The sequence below is a fragment of the Podarcis pityusensis genome, assembly GCF_964106645.2.
Source record: "Podarcis pityusensis genome assembly, chromosome: 4".
NCBI classification, from domain to species: domain Eukaryota; kingdom Metazoa; phylum Chordata; class Lepidosauria; order Squamata; family Lacertidae; genus Podarcis; species Podarcis pityusensis.
Window position 1 is genome coordinate 51,928,420 of NC_138027.1, and position 21,373 is coordinate 51,949,792.

Consider the following 21,373-nt stretch of genomic DNA (forward strand, 5'->3'; position numbering starts at 1 on the left):
TTCTCCCAGCCTACTCCTCTCAGGAACAGTCCTTTCCTCTGCTTCTGACATGTCTTGCACATCCTTCCCCATCTCTAGTTGTTCAGACTCTCTCCCTTCCTCCAGCCTTGGCTCCTGCTTCGCAGGTGGCACAAAAGCCCATAAATCACTGACTCCTTCTCCTGGATCAGCCTTGGGGGACCCCTGCCTCCACTGCACACTCCTCAGAGCCCTGACAATCCCTGACAATCACCAGTTGGGGATGGGGCATAGATGTAGGCAGGGCTTTGTCCTTTAGTTCTTCAAAGCTTTTCAAGTTGAGAATCTTAATGAGCTTTAATTATATGGATGAATAACAACAAATTAGCTGGTGCTGCCTTCAGTCGGAATAATATATTTTTGTCAAAATATAAATCAACCAAGCAGCAATTAATGGCGCTTTTATTGTTTCTAGAGAGATCATTTCAAGATTTCTCTACAGACTCCGTCACTATACATGAAGCCCTATGAATTTGGAAGTCGCAGACATTTTGGAAATTATTATAAAATTTGGAAACTGCTTCCAAACTGAAACTTCACAGAATATTTGGAAAAGCTGGTCAGTGAACGACTGAATATGCGGCAGCATGATGCAATATGAAACACTAGATGTGTATATATGTAAGTATTCAGAAAAATGCACACCACAGCCCTTTAATCTACATAGCATGAAAACTGATCACAAATCAACGGCCATGCAAGAATAAACTGAAGATGATGAGACTCTACTTCAAAAGTACAGTAACTGAGCAGGTTACTGCTATGTTGCGTCTCCTTCTTTTTGTGTTCCATTGTTGCAATACTCAGCATGTGTGTCTTGTTGAATTCAAGACAGAGGTATCTCTCAGAGATAAGTGTTTGGTTTAAAGAACTCGGCACACTAGACTTAGGCTGAATCTAGATATATAGGAAAAATCGCTGTGAAAATGCTTTTTAAAAATAATGTTTTAAAATACAGTGGTGCCTCGCAAGACAAAATTAATTTGTTCCGCGAGTTTTTTCGTCTAGCGAATTTTTCGTCTTGCGAAGCACGAAATCCCATAGGAATGCATTGAAATTCAATTAATGCGTTCCTATGATCAAAAAAAGTCCAAATAAAGCCAAATTTGGTACAAGAAGAGTTTATTAAGTGCTCTTTAAAGTCACACATACTGTAAAGAGCATTTCAAAAACTGAAGGAACAATAAATTAAGTTTCTAAACATGACAGAAAAACATTTAAAAATCAACAAAGTGTACAGTACATTTTCTAAGACTCTGGGGGACCACTCGAAGAAGGTTCCTCTTCCACTCTTTGCTTCTTGCTGAAGAACCCCCTCCTCAACTGTTCCCCCAGCCACCCACCACACAGAAATTCAAATCCAGAATTTTTTTAAAAAAACAGCAGAGTGGCCCAATGGTCACAGAAAATCATAAAAATGCAGGGGGGGGGGGAAACAAGCTTCCAGATTCTTGCAAACCCCTCCCCAACACCAAGTCCTTGAATTCCAAACACCCCAATCCAAAATCCAACCCCCCCCAAAAAAAGTTTTAAAAGTTTAAAAGAAGTTTTGGAAAAGCTTCAAAAATCACCAAAGTCTTCAAAAACCTCAAAAAAGGCTACCACACCGCGTTCTATGAGTTGCTCCTCGAAGTCAAGTCGCAACTGTATTAACGGTGTTAAGAGAAAGGAAACAAACTTGCAAGACGTTTCCGTCTTGCGAAGCAAGCCCATAGGGAAAATCGTCTTGCGAAGCAGCTCAAAAAACAAAAAACCCTTTCGTCTAGCGAGTTTTTTGTCTTGCAAGGCATTCGTCTTGCGGGGCACCACTGTATACCATATATTGAATTTACCATTAGCTCACTATCGCCATCTAGTGTTACTTTTGTATAATGCACTTAAAACATTATATTTGCAGCTGTATAGAATCATAGAATCATAGAGTTGGAAGAGACCACAAGGGCCATCGAGTCCAACCCCCTGCCAATCAGGAAACACCATCAGAGCACTCCTGACATATGGTTGTCAAGCCTCTGCTTAAAGACCTCCAAAGAAGGAGACTCCACCACACTCCTTGGCAGCAAATTCCACTGTCAAACAGCTCTTACTGTCAGGAAGTTCTTCCTAATGTTTAGGTGGAATCTTCTTTCTTGTAGTTTGGATCCATTGCTCCGTGTCCGCTTCTCTGGAGCAGCAGAAAACAACCTTTCTCCCTCCTCTATGTGACATCCTTTTATATATTTGAACATGGCTAGCATATCACCCCTTAACCTCCTCTTCTCCAGGCTAAACATGCCCAGCTCCCTTAGCCATTCCTCATAAGGCATCGTTTTCAGGCCTTTGACCATTTTGGTTGCCCTCCTCTGGACACGTTCCAGTTTGTCAGTGTCCTTCTTGAACTGTGGTGCCCAGAACTGGACACAGTACTCCAGGTGAGGTCTGACCAGAGCAGAATACAGTGGCACTATTACTTCCCTTGATCTAGATGCTATACTCTTATTGATGCAGCCCAGAATTGCATTGGCTTTTTTAGCTGCCGCGTATAGCCGAGTCCCTAGTTCAAGACAGTGAGTATTACTATGGATGCAACACTGAATCACTGGAAAGGGGCCTGCATGATACCACCGCACATCTTACTCATATGCTGGCTCCTGTATTTTGCCTATATTTCCCAAAAGCCTATGAAATTTCACTTTCTAAAACACTGATAAATTGTCAGTAAGAAAGTGAATTCAGTTTTACAAAAATACCTTAATATGCAGAAAGTATTTGGCCTCCAGGTTCCCAAATTCTGGCTTTACTGTAAAACATGGTACCTTTTAATGGAGAACTTTCAATCTGATGTACTGTAAGTAGTGAACAAGTCCCATAAAACACAGTGGGGCTTCATTTGAGAAAACATAAACCAGGCTGCAATTTATACAACATCCCTTGAGCAAAAACTATGTGCCGTACTTTTCCGTGTATAAGATGCCCCCATGTATAAGATGCCCCCTATTTTGGGGACTCAAATTTAAGAAAATGGGGGGAGATGGCACAGAGTTGTTGAGCTTTTTTAAGGGGAGGATTTCCGAAAATTGCTCACCCCCACGCATCGCAAAATCCACCTCTCGTCTGTCACCTCGCCAGCAGAAGCTGCCAATCGCCCGCCCAATCACTGCAGCATCAGCCAATCAACACCACCCATTGACGCAGCAACCAATAGCATGCACAATAGCCATTAACAGCCACGGCAGCAACCAATCAAACAGCCACCCTATGCACTACCCATGTATAAGACGACCCCCATTTTTTGCATGATTTTTAAAGAAATAAACCTAGTCTTATACATGGAATAGCACGGTAACTTCCTAGATTGGTAGAAATCTGTCTCCATGCACAATTTTAAGAGGGCCCCGCTTTATCAGATTGTACTTATCCCCATTGTGGACATTTGTCAGTCATTCAAAGGCATGTAGATCACTTTCCAGCAGTATTTTTGGGGTCACGCAAAATGCACATTGTGTATTTTCTATCAGCTTCCTTTCCAAATTTTAGTGAGTGAAACTGTGATTATTCCTAATGAGTACACACTGATGGAGGGCCTTCAGACTTTCCTTTGAGACTACTCTGTTTCAGTTCCTATGCAAATTTCATCTTGGGAGGTTCAATAGTTGTATCCTTTCCCCAAACACCCCCAGAACAGTGCAATAAAAGAGTGGCACAATCTGCTCTGATTATCTTGATAATCTGGTCATAAAGTTATCAGCAATGGAGATCCATGAAAAGTCACTACACAGTTATAGGTTTCTTCTTGGAGGAAAGATCTCTTGTGAATACCCCCAGAGAAATTGCCCCAATAAGTTCTAAACAACTCTAGGATCTCCAAAATAGCAATGAAATTTCAATCAAGTTATATGGGAATGCATTTGCCAAAAAGCTTCATCACTGTGTAATGTAAAGGTAAAGAGTCCCTGTGGTGATATCCCCACCCCATCACAAATGATCACAGTCGCCATTAAGTTACCTGTGGGAAAACTCAAATTTGAGAACCGCAGATCCATGTTGACATTTTCATATTTTTATACCCAAAAAAAGCCTTAAAGGGGAAAGAACAAAATAGAAATCACTTTTCATGTGGAGGAACAAGATCTGGCAGAAAATTCCTATCTGTTTTACTGCCAGGCCCTACAAAGAATTATAATCATGTTAAACCAAATGTCAAAGCAATGATAATGCCAAAAAAGCTCTAACGATGGATTTTTCCAGTTACTCTCAGAAACTCCCGAGTAAATCAGAGACAGGGAAAGTCCCATGACACTTGTCTGTTAACTTTTACTGTTAAATGAGGCATATCAAAGAGATGGCTGTCATATTCAATATTTTAAATCATAATTTCTTTTTTGCCACGTGCTTTCCTTTGAAAAGAGTTATCAGTAAAATTACGGCCACTTGCCTAAAGTTCTGCTTCAATGGAAACAGAACCTGTGAATGATCACCTTGCCCCCAAGCACTGAAATGCAGGTGCTCAGCAAGAAACAAATTCCTTATTTGCCTGTTTTAGCATTACTTAATGTACATATGATTAGAGTCCCTTTTCTCAAGTCGATGAGGCAAAAACCACATTAGTTCAGGACAGAGTGTGTAAATAAGTCTGTTGAAGATGACTTTTATCCTTATGCTCTCTACTTACTTCAGTTGAATAATTTATCACCGGCCTGAGTAAAATGAGATTTCTGACCTCTAGGGAGATGGGATGCATGAAAGGAAAAGAGATGAAACATTTCACCACAAATTGAGGGGAATGTCCTGATTGTAAGGCTAGGGGACACATTTGTGGAACATTTGCCCATCGCTGACATTTTTAAAAGACCTGAATGGTTTGCCTGGATCCGAGTACACTCTGAAATTGTATAGGAGGGGGAAGAGAGTATCTAGCAACACTCACATCTTTTTTGTAAAATAATGCTGAAGAACTTTATCTTATCTTATCTTATTTTTAAAGCTGCTTCACAGAATTAGTGCATAGACAAGAGACCTAAAAGTGATATCCAACTCAGCATTACTCATAGGGGACTCGCTGAAATCAATGACTAAGTTAAGTCCATTAAGCTCAATAGATCTGCTCTGAGTAAAATCTGGGACTCAGCTAGATTGGTAAAGAAAAAGTGTTTTACAGTAGTACCTCGGGTTACAGATGCTTCGGGTTACAGATGCTTCAGGTTACAGACGCTTCAGGTTACAGACTCCGCTAACCCAGAAATAGTACCTCAGGTTAAGAACTTCAGGATGAGAACAGAAATCGCACGGTGGCGGCATGGCGGCAATGGGAGGCCCCATTAGCTAAAGCGGTACCTCAGGTTAAGAACAGTTTCAGGTTAAGAACAGCCCTCTAGAACAAATTAAATTCTTAACCCAAGGTACCACTATATATGCATTATATATGTGATATACAACAGTGACACCAGATGGCGTTGTGGAGTCCCATGTTTCCCAACCAGATTTCCCTGTGTGAGTTTAACTGAAACGCTTCTTTGATGTGTCTAGATCCAGCCTTAGTTGAATTCTACTCTAAGGGCCCAACTACATGTGACATATACCACATAGTATGCCATTTAATTCAAGCGTCTTCTTTCATAACTGATCTGAGTCAGGGCCCTCGCATGGGGGAGGGCTTTAACTCTTTGTCCCCTGCTCTACTCCCTTCTAAATTGGGCCCCTCATACCTGCAATATGCATTAGAGGAGGAAAGCTCCCATTAGACCAAATGATGGAGTTATTTCCCAAGTGCCACCAGGGCGCACATAATCCCTTATTAGAACCACAACAAGGAGGCAAAGGGTTACAAATAGAGGTCTATATATCATCTCACACATATACCGTATTTTTTGCCCTATAGGGCGCACCGGCCCATAGGACGCACTTATTTTTTGGGGGGAAATAAAGGAAAATAATTTTATTCCCCCCCCCCAAGCCCCAAAGAGCAAAGAAGCCATGACAGCGAGCGATGGATCCCGCTCGCTGTCCTGGCTTCATTTTTAGCCTCGGGGCTGGGGGTCCGGGAGCGAAGGCGAGGTTGCGGGGCTGGGGGCGGGGGAAGCCTGAGCTTCCCCCGACCCCAGCCCCCAGAACGGGTCCGAGAGCGATGGCGAAGTTGCGCGCAGCTTCGCCATCGCTCCTGGAGCTTGCGGGGCTGGGGGGATAGCTTCCTGAAGCCTGGAGAGCGAGAGGGGTTGGTGCGCACCGACCCCTCTCGCTCTCCAGGCTTCAGCGAAAGCCTGCATTCGCCCCATAGGATGCACACACATTTCCCCTTCATTTTTGGAGGGGAAAAAGTGCGTCCTATAGGGCGAAAAATACAGTAAATTCTCCCAATGACATAATTGCCTGGATCTATTAAAGCACACTGCCTAATGTGAGTACCATATTTTTCTGTGTATAAGACACCTTCATGTATAAGATGACCCCTATTTTTTGAGCCCCAAATTAAGAAATAAATAATTTCAACATTCCGTGTACAAGACGACCCCCAATTTCAAACTAAAAAATTGGGGGGAAATATAGTCTTATACACAGAAAAATTACAGTATTTTGAGGACCTTGCACGACAAACTTTGGGTGTGGGAAGAATGTAATCAGCTACTGATGTGTAAGACAGGCTCTTCGCTCCAAAGTGAAAAATCTACATCCTTTAATAAGCATGGTTCAGAAATATCTTTATCCTGCTCAGTGAAGCAAGTATACAATTTAGAGTGGCAGACAAGGCTAGAAGAGGTGGGGTACTGGTAGCAGTTTTTTTGCCTATATTAAAATGCATCTTGGGCAAAGTACCCTTAACTTTTTCTTCTATGTTTCCAGCTGATAAGTAAACAATTTAGATGGAAAATGAAATTTTTGAACATAGCTGTTATTGGAAACAAATCAATTTTTATTCATCTTTGGCTACACCACTGTTGAGTTCTGGGTGGTTTGGTACAAAGAAAATCAAGCGGCTATGGATGGGTGAAAAACCTTCTGTGCCCAAACTGATAGTTCAGAGATAAGAAAGAAAGAAAGAAAGAAAGAAAGAAAGAGAAAGAAAGAAAGAGAAAGAAAGAAAGAAAGAAAGAAAGAAAGAAAGAAAGAAAGAAAGAAAGAAAGCAAGCTTCTAATGAGGTTTCAGGGGACTGAGTCGGTGTTGAGCTGAGGCTGAAGAACTCTACAGTCGAGTAGATAGGAGATGCAGAAAGGAAAAAATACAAGGAGGAACATTCTAATTAACAAGAACCAGGAGAAAAGGTACACCATGAATTTCAATAGGGTACAAGCCATTATTTAGTTTCCATCCAATAGCCCCATCATCTTTGATTTTTTTCTTGTAGCACAACCACAGCCAATTTGTGTTCCTAGGGGGGTCTGTCTCTTTTCCAGACAATGGTCTAAATGCTGGAAATGCATTTTGCTTCACACAACAAAGTTCTCCCTTCACATGAGGTCAGATTCTAAAATACAAACAGCTCCACCTAAGGACTTCACATACACTCAGACAGGCACATATATAAAAAACATTGCATATTAAATATTAACGTGAAGAAGCTTTCTCCCACATAGTGTTATTCATGAGGGGGAAAGCTATGGGCAACATATCTTACTGACCTTAATTAAAAGGCCTATTTATATATTCTATTATGGTTCTACTTTTCAGCCATTGGTCTCCAAACTAGATGCCACTTGGCCAGCCTGGGCCAACCACCATCATAGAGGGGAAGGAAAACATTCTCTTGACTGTGAGCAGTAAGCAGAAATAGAGGTGATTTTTTTCCTAACATTCATTGCCTACTGGTGGGCATAGACATTTCTGCATTTGACTGATTTTGTTTATAATAGGAACAACATTAGGCCACACTAATATGCCTTCTCTATTCTTTCTTGTAGTTTGGTTGCTTAAGTCATCCAGAGGAATTTTCACCACAGTTGAACTCTATGCTGAATGGTCTTTCAAGTAAAGAAAGAGGGTGTATAGGCATCCTTCTTCCAACAAATTCTAGGAGCTCCAAATTGCGTCTCCTACTTGGCTATGTGTGCAGAGTTATGCCAGCATCTCTTAGAATCTAGGGGCTGGATTATGACTTTCAAATACTGGCTAAATATTCATTTTAATACAGACCCAGAAAGTTTACTAACTTCTTTATTGAGAGATACACATAATTTTACGTGGTTTTCTGATATTACCCTCAAACTCAGGCAAATAGGGATTGCAATAGATTCCCTTCTTCTATCGGATGAGTCACAAATCTTCTCTCTCATCAAGCAGAGACCACTAGACCATGAAATCCAAAAATTCCCAGCCTTTTATATGTTCATCTGCTTACTTAGGATTGAAGCCCCACCATGGAGTAATGCCTAATTACTTTTATAATTTAGATACTCCATTGCATCACAGAGCTTTTATGCTAGTTCATCTAAATACATTTCCTTCCTCTGTTTTGTCCGGAAGGTGTTTTTTAAAAAACAAACAAACAAACAAACAAACAAAACCCTTCCAGAACAGATTCTGCTCCTGTAATAAGAAAACACCACATACAATATATCACATAAATTTGGATTGCCCTCTTCTCAACACCCTTTGCAGAGATCTCCTCCCTTACAGCTTAAAATATTGATTTACAAAGAGTTTGTAATCCAATATTTGTTGAGGGACGATACTCCCAAAACTACCAAGATTGTTTTGGGATATTTAGCCGAGATTTTTAAAGCTAAATCTAAAGTTGCCTGATTTACTCAAGGGTGGCTGTCTAGTCTTTTATATATTGTATGTGTTTGGATTATTGTATTTGGATGACTTTGTATGATTTTATTGTTTAAACTTATGTCAATAAAGGCCAATAATAACAAGTAAAGAAGAATTATTACTAGATGACCACTTGTTTTTTCTAACTCAGCAAGTTTTGTGACTTAACATATGAAGCAGACAAATTAAGTCATAGCATAATTCTGTCTAACCTGTACTCTAGTAATAGTTCTTCTAGATCTACCACTTACTATCCTTTTTCAATAAGACAAAAAGTATTCCATTCATTGAACCTAGAAATCTTGGCATGTGCTCTGTCACTCAGCTATGCCCACAACTGCATAGCTTCCTTCATCCTCTGAGTAAATGTTAAAGAAAGATTCTGAAATCAGCTGGTGGGCCATTTTGCCCTTTGATTTTCCCTCACTCTAGTCGCTTCGCTAGCTCTGCAGCTATAACTGCCCAACTTGAAGAATGTGTGTGTGTGTGTGTGTGTTCCTGCATGCAGGAATCTTTTGCGCAACGTGGGGCTCAAACCCACAACCCTGAGATTAGGAGTCTCATGCTCTACCGAATGAGCTATCCAGGAGCACTCTTTTTCTTTTCTTATTCATTCCCTTTCATTTTCTTATTTGTTCCCTTTCATTTTCTTACTCGTTCCCTTTCTTTTTCTATGCTGATTCTTCAAATATTGGAAAGAACTCCCCAGTAGAATTACATTGCTTGTTCTGGTAAAATATTTATTTTTGAAAGGCAGCTAGCTTACTTTGCATCAAAGGGTGCCAAATAATTCCTCATTAGGCCCCAATAATTCCTTATAGGCCCACTTCAGCTGCAATATGAATAAAATTGGGAAGCTCCGTTTTATCAGTTTTAATTGGAGTTGACCCAGACCCCAGATGTATCTTAAATAACTAAATTATCGCTAAAGTTCTGTTTGAAGGCTAATGTACCCATAGGAATGGATCAGTCCATCTGTAGAAGCCTATTATCTACACAGATTACCACAATCAAACAAGCTCTCCTCCAGCGCTACCATTAAGCATTAAGAAATCACAGGGTCAGGCAACAGAGAACAATGTGCTGGATCTGCAATCCTTTGTAGCTGTTTCCATCACTCTGCTACTAGTGGAAGACAACTGCCTGAAGTTTAGAACCCTGGAACGAATAGTGGTGACCTCTCACACGTTTCCTTAACACTTAATGGTAACACGTGGAGAGCACTACAGAGGTATACAAATGTGATACAGTTGCTGCAGTAACTAACTTCATTCCATTGGCAATATGTTCTCCTCTTCAGATCAAGATTCCATGGAACTAGCGTCACAAAATAACTAGTGTTATCATAGCAGAATCAAAGCATCATATACTGTTTACAGTAATTTTGAGGTCTTCATGTTTCAGTGAATGGAGTATACAAACATTAGGCCATTTTATGCATTGCCCCAAAACAAGTATGTTTGCCACAAAGTGCACATGTTTTCCAAGGCAAGTTTACCATATTCATACTTCACACTTTTAGGCACACACTTGGTGTACATCTAAAAGATATAATGTGAGAAGTGGTTCTTGATCTGGAGTCCCTTCCACTACAGTCACCGTTCTGCAAAAGAACAACTACACTGATCAACCTCTAAAGGCCATTGTCAGAACATACAAGATAGGGATAGTATGATACTTGAAGCTCAAGCCCATTAAAAGCCTGTTGACTTCAATGGGAGTGAGCTGACTGCATGCTTAACCCTTCCTTTTAAATTCTGGATAGACTGTCAGAAACAAGAGTAAAAACAGGAAAAGGTTCTTACACCCTCCATAATTTTCTGGCTGCAAATACAAGCAGTTGGGTTTTTCCTTTAGTATTCATACTCATACACACACAACTTAAAAAGAAAAAGAAAAAATAAATACTAGCTACAGTGAATGCAGTCCACTGGGAACTGTTCCATGTGAAATGAACAAGAGTCACAAAGGAGCAACGCAGCAACTATTCGCTGCATTGTTCACCTGAGTGTTTTTGCACAATTCCCATTCACTTCAGTGGCAAATTGATACAATCACTTATGAATTATAGAGGCATCTGGTCATTATTTTTTATAAGCCCGTTGTTTAAAACATTTGATTTTAAACAACTCTATTACTGTAAAGTTTTATTTGCATCAGCAGAGAAAAGCAAGGTAACGGGAACATTCCCTTTCCTAAATCATAAACTCTCCATAAACTAGGACAAACCGGACTTCGAGGTCACAGATCCAAAGCTATGCAGTAAAACTAATCAGTTCTTTGGACAGGATTTTTTTATTTTTTTTTAAACTGCTGAACAATCTCTGGACCAGTCAGTCAAATCAAGCCTTTCTGAGAAAAGAAGATTAAAGGCAGTTGCTTAAAATACTTGGAGGGGAGGAAAGATTTAAGCTTTATTACTGAACAGTATGTACAAAATAGTCCATAATGAAGAGGGGAGGGAAAACACCAAAGAGGTTGTCCTCCACCAGTATAAACAGAATGTACTTAGTTTTATAGCAGGCATGGGAGATGAAAACAATTGCCCTTTGAGTAGGGAAAATTAGGAGAAGTGTTTTCAGTATTGATTGTGTGTGAAATTATTTGCAGAAGTGGGACACTAAGCATGATATGGAAAACCTGTGATGGAGGGAGGGAGAAAGAGAAAGAGAGAGAGAGAGAGAGAGAGAGAGAGAGAGAGAGAGAGAGATCACACATATATTGATATATTGCATGCATGTATAGGTATATGAACCCAGGGTATGCTCTGAAGGCTCAAGCTGGTGACTGTCTGGAAACCACAGGCACATTGCTTTAGGTTAACACACATATATATTTGTGCGCACATATGCATGTTTGTGTGTGTGTGTGCACATATATACACACACATGCATACATACTCTGGGCAGCATACAAAAAATGATAAAAGTATTTAAAAATCCACATAAATAACCTCCTATGCACAGCAGCAATGGTAAAAATGGTAATTTAATATCAGAGAGGGAAACCGAAGATCATAAGCAGCAGCCACACAATGCCGGAAATTAAAAGCATGGCGGTTAAAAAGGTGTGTGAAATGCCTGGAGCTGAAAGGACATTATAGTACAGTATGTGCCTGACCCAGCTCTCTGAGGAGGGCATTCCATAACCCAATGGCCATTGCTAAGAAACCCCTTTCTCTTGTGGCAAGGGCACTTGGAGAAGGGTCTCCATTGATGACCTCGGGACTTGGATAGTTACATATTGAAAGAAGCAACACATCAGCCACTGCAGTAATAAGCCACAAACAACTTTGGCCCTATCTACGCTATGCATTTCCATACCGCTTTAAATAGTTATAGCTCCCCCAAAGAATTCTGGGACCTGAAGTATGTTTAGGGTGCTGAGCGCTGTTAGGAGATGCCTATTCCCTCTCACATGGCTATAATTCCAGAGTGCTTTAACAATCAATTTCTAATTCCAGGGAATTCTGGGAATTGTAACTCTGTGAACAAAACGGGGGGGGGGGTCTCCTAGCATCTGTCAGCATGCTTCACAAACTATGGTTCCCAGGATCCCAGTATGGGGACTCCATACTGCTTTAAATGTATTGTGCAGATGGAGCCTTGTATTGATTAAAAGGTATACTCCATTTAGCTGAGAATGATACAGTCAATAATTGGGGTAGAAATGGCAATAAATTGGGCAGTTTTCAACCTTTATTTAATACGAGTCATTTGTAAGGTGAGGAATTTAGTTGTGCATTAATTAATGGCTTATGGAGCTTGCAGGACAAACCTTTGTGCCTTCATGTTGCAGCAAAGGCATTGACGATAGCGTGAGCCACTGAGGACAAGAAATGTTCAGTTCTGTATGCCATTTAGTCTTCAGATTATCTTTTATAAATCTGAATGCACATTGCAAACAATTATATATTTTGTTCCTATCCATATATTTTCCAGTTATTGAAATGGTTTCTATCTTTCAGGAAGAACTCAAGTTTTAATGCAATTTAAAGGAATTTAAGCATAATCTAGCATCATTCCCTAATTGCTGCTCCTTCTGAAGATTGTTTCTTTTAGAATTCCTGAGAGGCTTTAAAACAAGAGCTAATTACTGACCATTTGGATTTAATTGGAATCTAAGTGGTTGCCTTTTGCATAAATCTGAAATTCACCCATGTTTCAATACCACAGCAGAGCAAGGCACAAACCTCCAAGGAATAACATCTTGGCAATTCTTTGATTCATTCATTTTTATGCTGAAATAAAATTACAAGCTCAAGTAAGCAAATTACCTGAAGAAAGACCTCTCTCACATCAGACTTTCCTAAAGCACCAAGTCTTCTGATTGACTGCTATGAAACTATAGCAAAGCATGGAATCTGTCAGAGCCAGAAATTGTTGGATGCTGTTTACATGCTGGCACAAAGCTGAGAGAAAAGCAGAGGCCTGATTTCTCACCCAACATTTCCAGTGTATCTTATTATTGCAATACATCTTCATGGCCAGTTCTGAATATACCTGGGCAGGAGGACACATATTCATGTGGCCAAACACAACTATTAGACAAAATAGCGTGCAGCAGTTCCTCAGCTCAGCCCTGGGACCTGGCTCAAGACATTATTTAAGCAGTACTGATGGGTGAGCCTACACCAAATCATGGAACTAGTTGGTAGAGCCAGCCCACTGATGAGACAGGGTGAAGCACCCACCTCAGGTGGTAGAAGCCCTGCCTTCCCCACTGCTTCCATCTTCTGGAGTGCCCCAGCTCTCACTGAGTTTCATGAGAGGGGCTGTTCCTGTGCACGACAGGTTCCGAACTGCCCTGGCTCTCAGCAAGATTGGTGAAAGGGGTGGCATTCCAGCAGAAGTGGGGGACCTGTGGACAGAATGGATGATCATGGATCATTGTGCATTCCCATTTCATCTCAAGTGGAAAAACACCATGGGCCTCCGCTGCCGGTTGGTATGCTTGCTCAGTTAAGCCAGCCATCCTTGTGTTGGCTGAGAGGCTGCTGCCATGATCATGGGAGCTGCTGTGATCGCCCAGCATTACAGAATTTGCTGGGGGGAAAGAGGAGATTCATGAGGGAACAGGAACTAATGTACATGATAATGAGTGACCTTTCTTGGCTCAGGACATGGGACTCTGGTGAAAGAAGAGTCTTTGTTTTTGGAAGGTAGGCTATCTGAAATTCCTTGTGGTGGTTTTGCTTTCTCTTTTAGTTAGGGTTGATATTTCCAGTGAGCTGAGGGCTGGGGTGACTATAAGAGTCTTGGACAAAAGAGAGGGCTTTTACCTGGATGTTTTGGCCGTGCTTGTCACTATTACATAGTGGTGATATAATTTCTTTTATTATGTATTGTGGTTATTGTGGTAAAAAAAAAAAAATCATTTGCAGACAATAAGAATACAGTGCAACAAAGGAAAAGAACAAAGCAACAACAAACCCCACCATCAAATCAATTGTCTCCTTTGTCTTTTCAGGTACTCAGACTAGCAGAGGAAAGGAGGAAAGAAAGAGCATGTCAGATAAACTAGGAGGAACAGAGGTTTTGCAGAAAGACTCCTATTGAGCAGGGGCATAATGGGTACATCTGTTTTTAGTCACATAAGCGACAATGTCCCACCAAACTGCCAGAATGGACTCTGATTCTGCCTTTCCTCCACAAAGCTTCAGCTGCTGTGCTAATTTTTCTGACAATGCAATAAAAAAAGCTTTTATATCAAGAGTCAATACTTAGTAAACATTAAGCCTTCCATCCACCATTGTGCTATTACTATATTTATTTTCTTTTTTCTATCAACCGCTTTGAGACCAACTTTTTAAAAAGTTATATAAATAAGTGGAAGATGACTAAATATTATGTGAACTGATCTAAAGTGCAGGTAATGAAAGAATGTCAGGCACCATATTCAAATTATAAGAAACAGGAACAGTTGCAAATGAAGACCTTTCCAGTTTTGCCAGCTTCCGGATAGTTGCATAGAAAATATCAGAGATGAATATTATTCTAATCCCCTGAAGTGACTAGTAGCCACAGTAAGAATCAGAAAAGCAAACCAAAATTGAAAAATAACTAGACAAGCTAACTATTAATGTAGCAGTTATCCACTCTGGAAAATATTTGATATAGTGTGGCTTTTAAAGTCTAATCCTATGCACACTGGCAGCAGAGCACACAATTTCACTGCAAGCTTTCAATAGTAGCATATGGGAGTTGCCTCTTCACCATTATGCTGAAGCTGTAGTGTCCATTGGCACTCAGCTTTAGCCGATATGTAATTCACATCAGTGTTATGTAAGGTAGCAGCATGTGGGAAGGAGCAACAGAGGGAGCCAGTGTCCCAACCAACTTTTTGAAGCCCATCATAGAATTTCACATAGCCCTCAGCAGCTAGAACCAAAGCTCAAGAATAGCCAAGACAAATGTATTCTATAAAGCAGGAGTGGAGTGTAGCTCCCTCCCAGTTCCAGTCATCCCCAGTCAGCATAGCCAGTGGTCCAGGGTGTTAGGAGTTGTCTCCATCCATCCACCCACCCATCCAGAGGTCTCCATCCCTGCTAAAGGCTCACCTGGTTTCACACACTGGAAGCTTTTCTACGCCAGGCTAAAACATTTTTGTTTATCCAAGCATATTGCTAGCACATGCTTTAAAGTACTTAGGAGGGCTCTTCACCTGCACCCCTCACTTTCCTATTATGTTTAACCCAACTTTGGTGGTAGGATGGGCCCAGAGAGCAACAACCCACAAAAGGCAGCATCCTGATTATGAAATTCCCTCCCTACTGAAGTGATGCTGTCCCCCATACTGCCATCATTTATATGTTACCTGAAAGCATTTCTCTGCATCCAGGCAATTGGTATGCTCAGCAACTATGTATATATAATGAAAATATGTTTTTAGTGTTTAATTCCATTTTTAAAAATATTGCTTTATTTATGGTGTTGCACAACTGCCTCCTTTGGAAGGCCAGGATAAAAATTGAGGTTAATACTACTACTACTAAATAGATGAGACCGTGCCTTGAAATTCTGAATAGAATGAAGGGCTGTGTACATACATTTTAAATAAAAATGTCGTTTCTATTTATATTCAGGGTGATCAGGGTGATCCATAACAACAGTTACAGGAGTCTCTGGGGCTAGAGACTTGAACCTCTGGTTCTATGTTCCCTTGTCCTGGTGCCAAGCCACTCAGAGCTGCCCAGCATTTATTAAGTTGTCTCAGACTCCATATTAATTCTTCCAACAAAAGGAGTTTTTTCCTGACCTGAAAGGGTGATAAAATCTTCCATGTCAAACTTGGGTTTGCCAGGGCAACAGTTTGTTTGCATCTTGCATGCCCAGCCGATACCCTCTTCTCTCTTTTCTCTGCATAGTAGATTCCCCTAAGGAACCAGACCTGGAGACTAGTGCCTTAGTTGCACCTTACACTGCTGGTTTTCTAGCCTACCTACAGGTGAGCATCACAACAGCTGGTGATCTGACTTTAAAACAATAAGATTTGGGGTTTCCCTCTTAAATGCATTGCCCAGCTGTATATTATGGAGTCTAAAATAGAACACATGTGAACAACATATTTCAGAGGACGGGGGTTCAATTTCTGACTGCTGGAATTCCACATGAGGTAACCTAATCTACACAGGAGAAAGATATACTGTTGTACCCAAACAAAGGTGAAGGCAAGATTCCAAACTGAGTCCTTCAGATGGGCACCCCAGCGTGGGCGTGGTACAAATAGCCATCTCCAGGCTCTCTTCCAGTGGTAGGCAAACAGGAGAACTTCCTCCTGCAAGAACTGCAGCAGCTTCTGAAACTGAGGAGTGCAAGTGTGCAGTCATACTTGCTCCATAGAGAATACCACTTTGTCTGTTGGACTGGAGTATATGTGGCTGATAACAAAATGTATTTCTTTTACAGTGGTTACACAGAATCTCAATGGAAGCTGTTGGTCACATGACTATTCATCTTCCAACTGTAATAGTCAGTCAATGGGCTTTTGTAACAGGTTTGTAATTTAAGTGAAGATGTTGTAAATTAAACACATTACAACACAATTAACCTGCAGGTGACGGACTCTGGAATATAAAACTCAGATTGCCACTTTTTGTCTGAAAATGAAAAACATAGCTCTTTGATTGCATATGGATTTCAAAAGAATGTGGCATTTTTCTTCCTGTTCATTCAAAAGCAGATATTCTAGAATAATCAAATGTGATGCAGCAGGCGTTTTCTAATCCCTGCATCATCATATCCTCATTTGGCTAAACGGATGTTTGCATTTTGGTACAAGCAAAGCTATCAATCAGTATCAATTCACATAACTGATAAATATATGTGTTTACTATATTTTCAGGACATTTGCCTTTTATTTATCTGGTGTAAATATATTTTTGTAACCATGGGTTTTAAGACGGTAATGATAAAGGCACTAATTCTCACACACATATATAAAACCGTAATAAGATGCCTCTTGCAAGATTGATTAACATGTTGGCATTAATCAGCGAAAAAGCGCAAGAGTGAACGTCGTTGTAGTAAAGTTGGGCCTGCAAAAAATGTTATATGGCAGAGGGGAGTGTTCCTGTTCAGGGTGCCAGCCAGCCCCTTTCAAGGATGCTCTGTTCACCTAGTTCTCAAACATGCCTTGAAAACTGCTGAGCATCTTGGTGGACCACTTAATGGTTTTTCTCCCTGCTCTAGCAATTGTAATATGTTGTGCTAGATGCTGCATGGTTTTTAATTGTATTTTCTTGCTTATTTTGTTTTTGATGTATTGTACAATATCCTTCCTATCACTACTGATTCATCTGGCCCTTCTAAACAAGTGAGAAGCGAACAGAGGAGGAATTGCTTCCACCCATCTTGTCCTCTGCTTTTGGACAGCTCTACAGATGGAGGCCAATGGAGAGGGCAAGTTGATGAACAGTGATGACAGAGAGATGAAAGAGTGGCCCCACTCAGACAAGGGGACTACGGTGGACATCTTCTTATCCAAAGACCGCAACAGCTGGAGCTCTGTGACATGAGCTCTGCATGTACATTTCCACTTTGAGGGGTCAGGTTGTATCATCCACTAGTTAATCTCATCAAAGCCTCATGAACTGTTTTATAAAGTCTTGATGTTTTTCTCACTACAGAAAATGAAAATTCTTGGATATCAAATCAAATGTATTGGGTTCATGAACTTGGTCTCTTTTTTTGTAATACACATGAGTGTGTGTGCATATAAAGATAACATTTCTGCTATTACTGTGGAGAGCATTGCGAGCACATACATCAAAGGAAAGGCTTTTGTAACATGTTCTTGGAAATCATAAAGTCAGCAACCCACTGAAATCAAAATGTTATATTGTCAAAAAGCCAGTTCATTCTTTATGTATAGAGGAAGTAAGTCTCTGATCCTCTATTCCAGTGCAATTTTCTTCCATTTCAGTAAGGTTTTCAGAAGAAGCTGCCTGCATCAGTCGTCTTTGAAATGAATGGGAGTTTTACAAATTCCTTCAATGGGGCTTGTACAAGACAACTTCCCAGTAAATTGGGGGCATAGTACTTTGAGACTGCATCACACAATTGAACCTTTCATTTCCGTGAAGTTTTTATTCAGTGTATACTGCACTGACTTAGTGCTTGGAAAAATGGGTATGAAATTTCCCAAAAATTAAACCAAGGATAAGAACAATAATTGACACTACCTTAAGAACTTTGCATGATCTCACCACCTCCTATGACAATATTCATATAATTTAACCTCTTTCTCAAGTTAGTCATCCTTAATAATTGCACTTTAGTAGGTTTTTTTTTTATATTAACCAGTATAAGTACAATTCAACTAAAGTCAATAGTAGTTTCCACACTGATGGAGCCAGTCTTGTTGAATAAGAGAAAGCTGGACATTAAGAGATTTGAGTAGAAATCATTGCATAGCTGTGGCTCAGTTGCTGATGTTGACAAATCACCCATCTCTCAGGCTCCTCAGGGAAACAGAAGCAACCATTTGCTGAGTTCTTAGTTACGTATAGCTAGCTCTACATACATACAGTCATACATCCAGGGCCCTTTGCAGACATTCAAATGAACATGGTTAGATTGTGGATGGAGTTTGCCAACTCCAGTCTATGAGGTCTGATACTGAATACCTAGAGAGGATGTAGTATGTGGAGGGGATAAGTTATTAGTGCTCTCTATGATGTCATAAGCACCTGCCAAAAGGCATTTGTGAAATTATTGTTATTTGTATTGTTTATACCCCGCCCATCTGGCTGGGTTTCCCCAGCCACTCTGGGTGGCTTCTAGCAATAGAGAAAAAATAATAAAATGTCAGACATTAAAAACTTCCCTGAACACGGCTCCCTTCAGATATTTTCTAAAAGTTGTTTAATTCCTTATCTCCCCGACATCTGGTGGGAGGGTGTTCCGCAGGAAGGGTGCCACTGCCGAGAAGGCCCTCTGCCTGGTTGGTACAATGGTGAGTCATCAAAGCACTCACAGGTGCTTTGTGTAGGTTCTAGTGGTACCATAGGTTCTAGTGGTAAAATAAGGCATGTAGACATGATGCAAATGTATGAGCTGTTTTGGAGGCTGCTTATTCCTCACTTTAGCCCTGAACACCCAGGTGTCATTGGTAACTTGAACACTGATCCCAGTTTTAACTCCAATACTAAACTCACCATACAAAAACTTTGAATAATGTCAATATCCTCAGAGGTTATTTATTTCACACCAACATGGCCCTGATGTCATCAACTGGTAGTAATTAATTCAGATTGCAGATCTTTGCCTTATTGCTGAGTGTTATCCCTGTCACTCTGTAAGTCTCAATGAACCTAGGATTGAACCTATGAACACATAGGGACTTACTTTAGATTAAACATGCACAGCATTGTGCTGCATGCCTTTCAATTCCTTTCCACACCACATTCCCAAATGAACACTTTCCCAGGAGCTTAACCAAGCAATAGACATAATTGCAATCTTTAGCAAATCCTGCTAAGTGGATTCTGGCAGAAAACAGACTCACTTAAATAAGAAGAGATTTATTAATCAATATAGACAGGAGAACATATATTTTCAGTGTAATAAGAAAATAAAGATAAAAAGAAAATATTTTTTCTAGGACAGAATCAAAGCATGCAGCTGTATCTTTTCATGGGTGCAGACAATTCAAAACCAGCTCCTGAAGTTAAAAGCCAAGACCAGATTCTAATAAGTAATAATGACATGGCAATAGCAGCATGGTCAAAATTGCTACATTGGAAGTGCAGCTAATACACCTTCCACCAACTGAAACCCAATTGCAGCAATGCTTGCTCTACCTTTGTTTGTTTGCAGTTTTTAAAAACTTACAGTATTTGGGAATAAGTACTTTGGTTCAAGATGATGCAGATAAATGGAACAACAATCAATTGTTGAATGTATGGACAGTTTCTGCACTGAAGCCTGCTCTGCCATGTGTCAAAGAACAGGAAGAGATATCCCTTCGTAAGAAATACAATAGGACAGACTCACAAGAATTCATCATATGAGGGGAAATGGAAGCTATGAAGCTCACTCTTTGATATTCCCCTTGTCAGTTTGAGGAGGAAGATGTTCCCATCTGTTAATGCTGTCAGTTTTCATACCTTAACAGCAAAGTACTCCTATAGTAGACTAATTCCTGCTAAGTTACTAACCATATGATGTCATGCTGTGGTGTACAGTCTTGAGAAATTCGGCACAATATACCTTTTAGTGAGGTACACAAGTACAGTATATTCCCTACCCCAAACCCCCACTCAGCACTCTTCATCTGATCTGGCCAAGAAGAGATTATAAGCATCTGCTTCTGTTTTCAACCAACTGCTGATTATCATTTTATTTTAACTGGGAATTTGGTTAGTTTTCACTATGGCTCATCCCTGCAGATGCTGCTGTACAACAAATCATCATCATTGACTATTGGACATGCTGGATGGAGCTGATGGGAGTTAGAGCACAACAACATCTGGTGGGCTATAGGTTTCCCATCCCTAGTTTATCTGAAGCCAGGATCGGAAACTATTGTTTGCTCTCAGTTTGCTTGGACAAATCATGCTTTAAAACAACCAGAGTTTGTTCTTATATGGACAAAGCAAATTACGTATAGTTGTAAATGGAAGTGGACGTTTCCCATCCTCTTTTCACAGCCACACTGAAGAGCAAGAAGGAATGGGGGAGCAAGCTTGTGATGCAACACTAAACTATGGTTTTGTATTATGTCCATGCTTCTTTCTAGGTTCTGGAGTGCAGAGATTCAAGCTATCATCCTGATAGCTCCTTACTTTAGTGCTACATCAGAAGAGTTAGTGCAACTCTGGGACCCTAACTTAAGTTGCTACAAGGGTTCATGTTCCAGTGTTTCTCCCATAATTTCTGTGTAGCACAGATGAGCCATAGCAGGGTCTTTGTATCATTCTTGAGTGGATAGAAGAAGAACAGGAAGAACACAGAGCCCTTTTCTGCCTTCTTGCACAATATAGCCCTATAGAAGCCATAAGGGTCAGTGTTAATTGTGCATTACTACACGAAAAAAGGACAGATTTTCCAGCTAGCAAGCTAAGAATGCTCCTTAAGAATGAAATCAGGCTTCAGATGCAGCACAGCAATTTAAGCTGAATTAGGG

General features: G+C 40.4%; 1 protein-coding gene and 1 long non-coding RNA gene across 5 annotated transcripts in view; one reads left to right on the forward strand and one right to left on the reverse strand.

The window, feature by feature from the left end:
* LOC308476135 overlaps positions 1-14,251 on the forward strand; it is a 159,645-nt gene extending 145,394 nt beyond the window's left edge. The window contains exons 3-4 of the long non-coding RNA XR_013985743.1: positions 7,661-7,765; positions 14,216-14,251. This is a non-coding gene — a long non-coding RNA (uncharacterized lncRNA). The remainder of the gene's footprint in view (positions 1-7,660; positions 7,766-14,215) is intronic.
* Positions 1-21,373, reverse strand: part of GRIK1 (glutamate ionotropic receptor kainate type subunit 1) — a 155,669-nt gene that overhangs the window by 130,565 nt on the left and 3,731 nt on the right. The window lies entirely within an intron of this gene.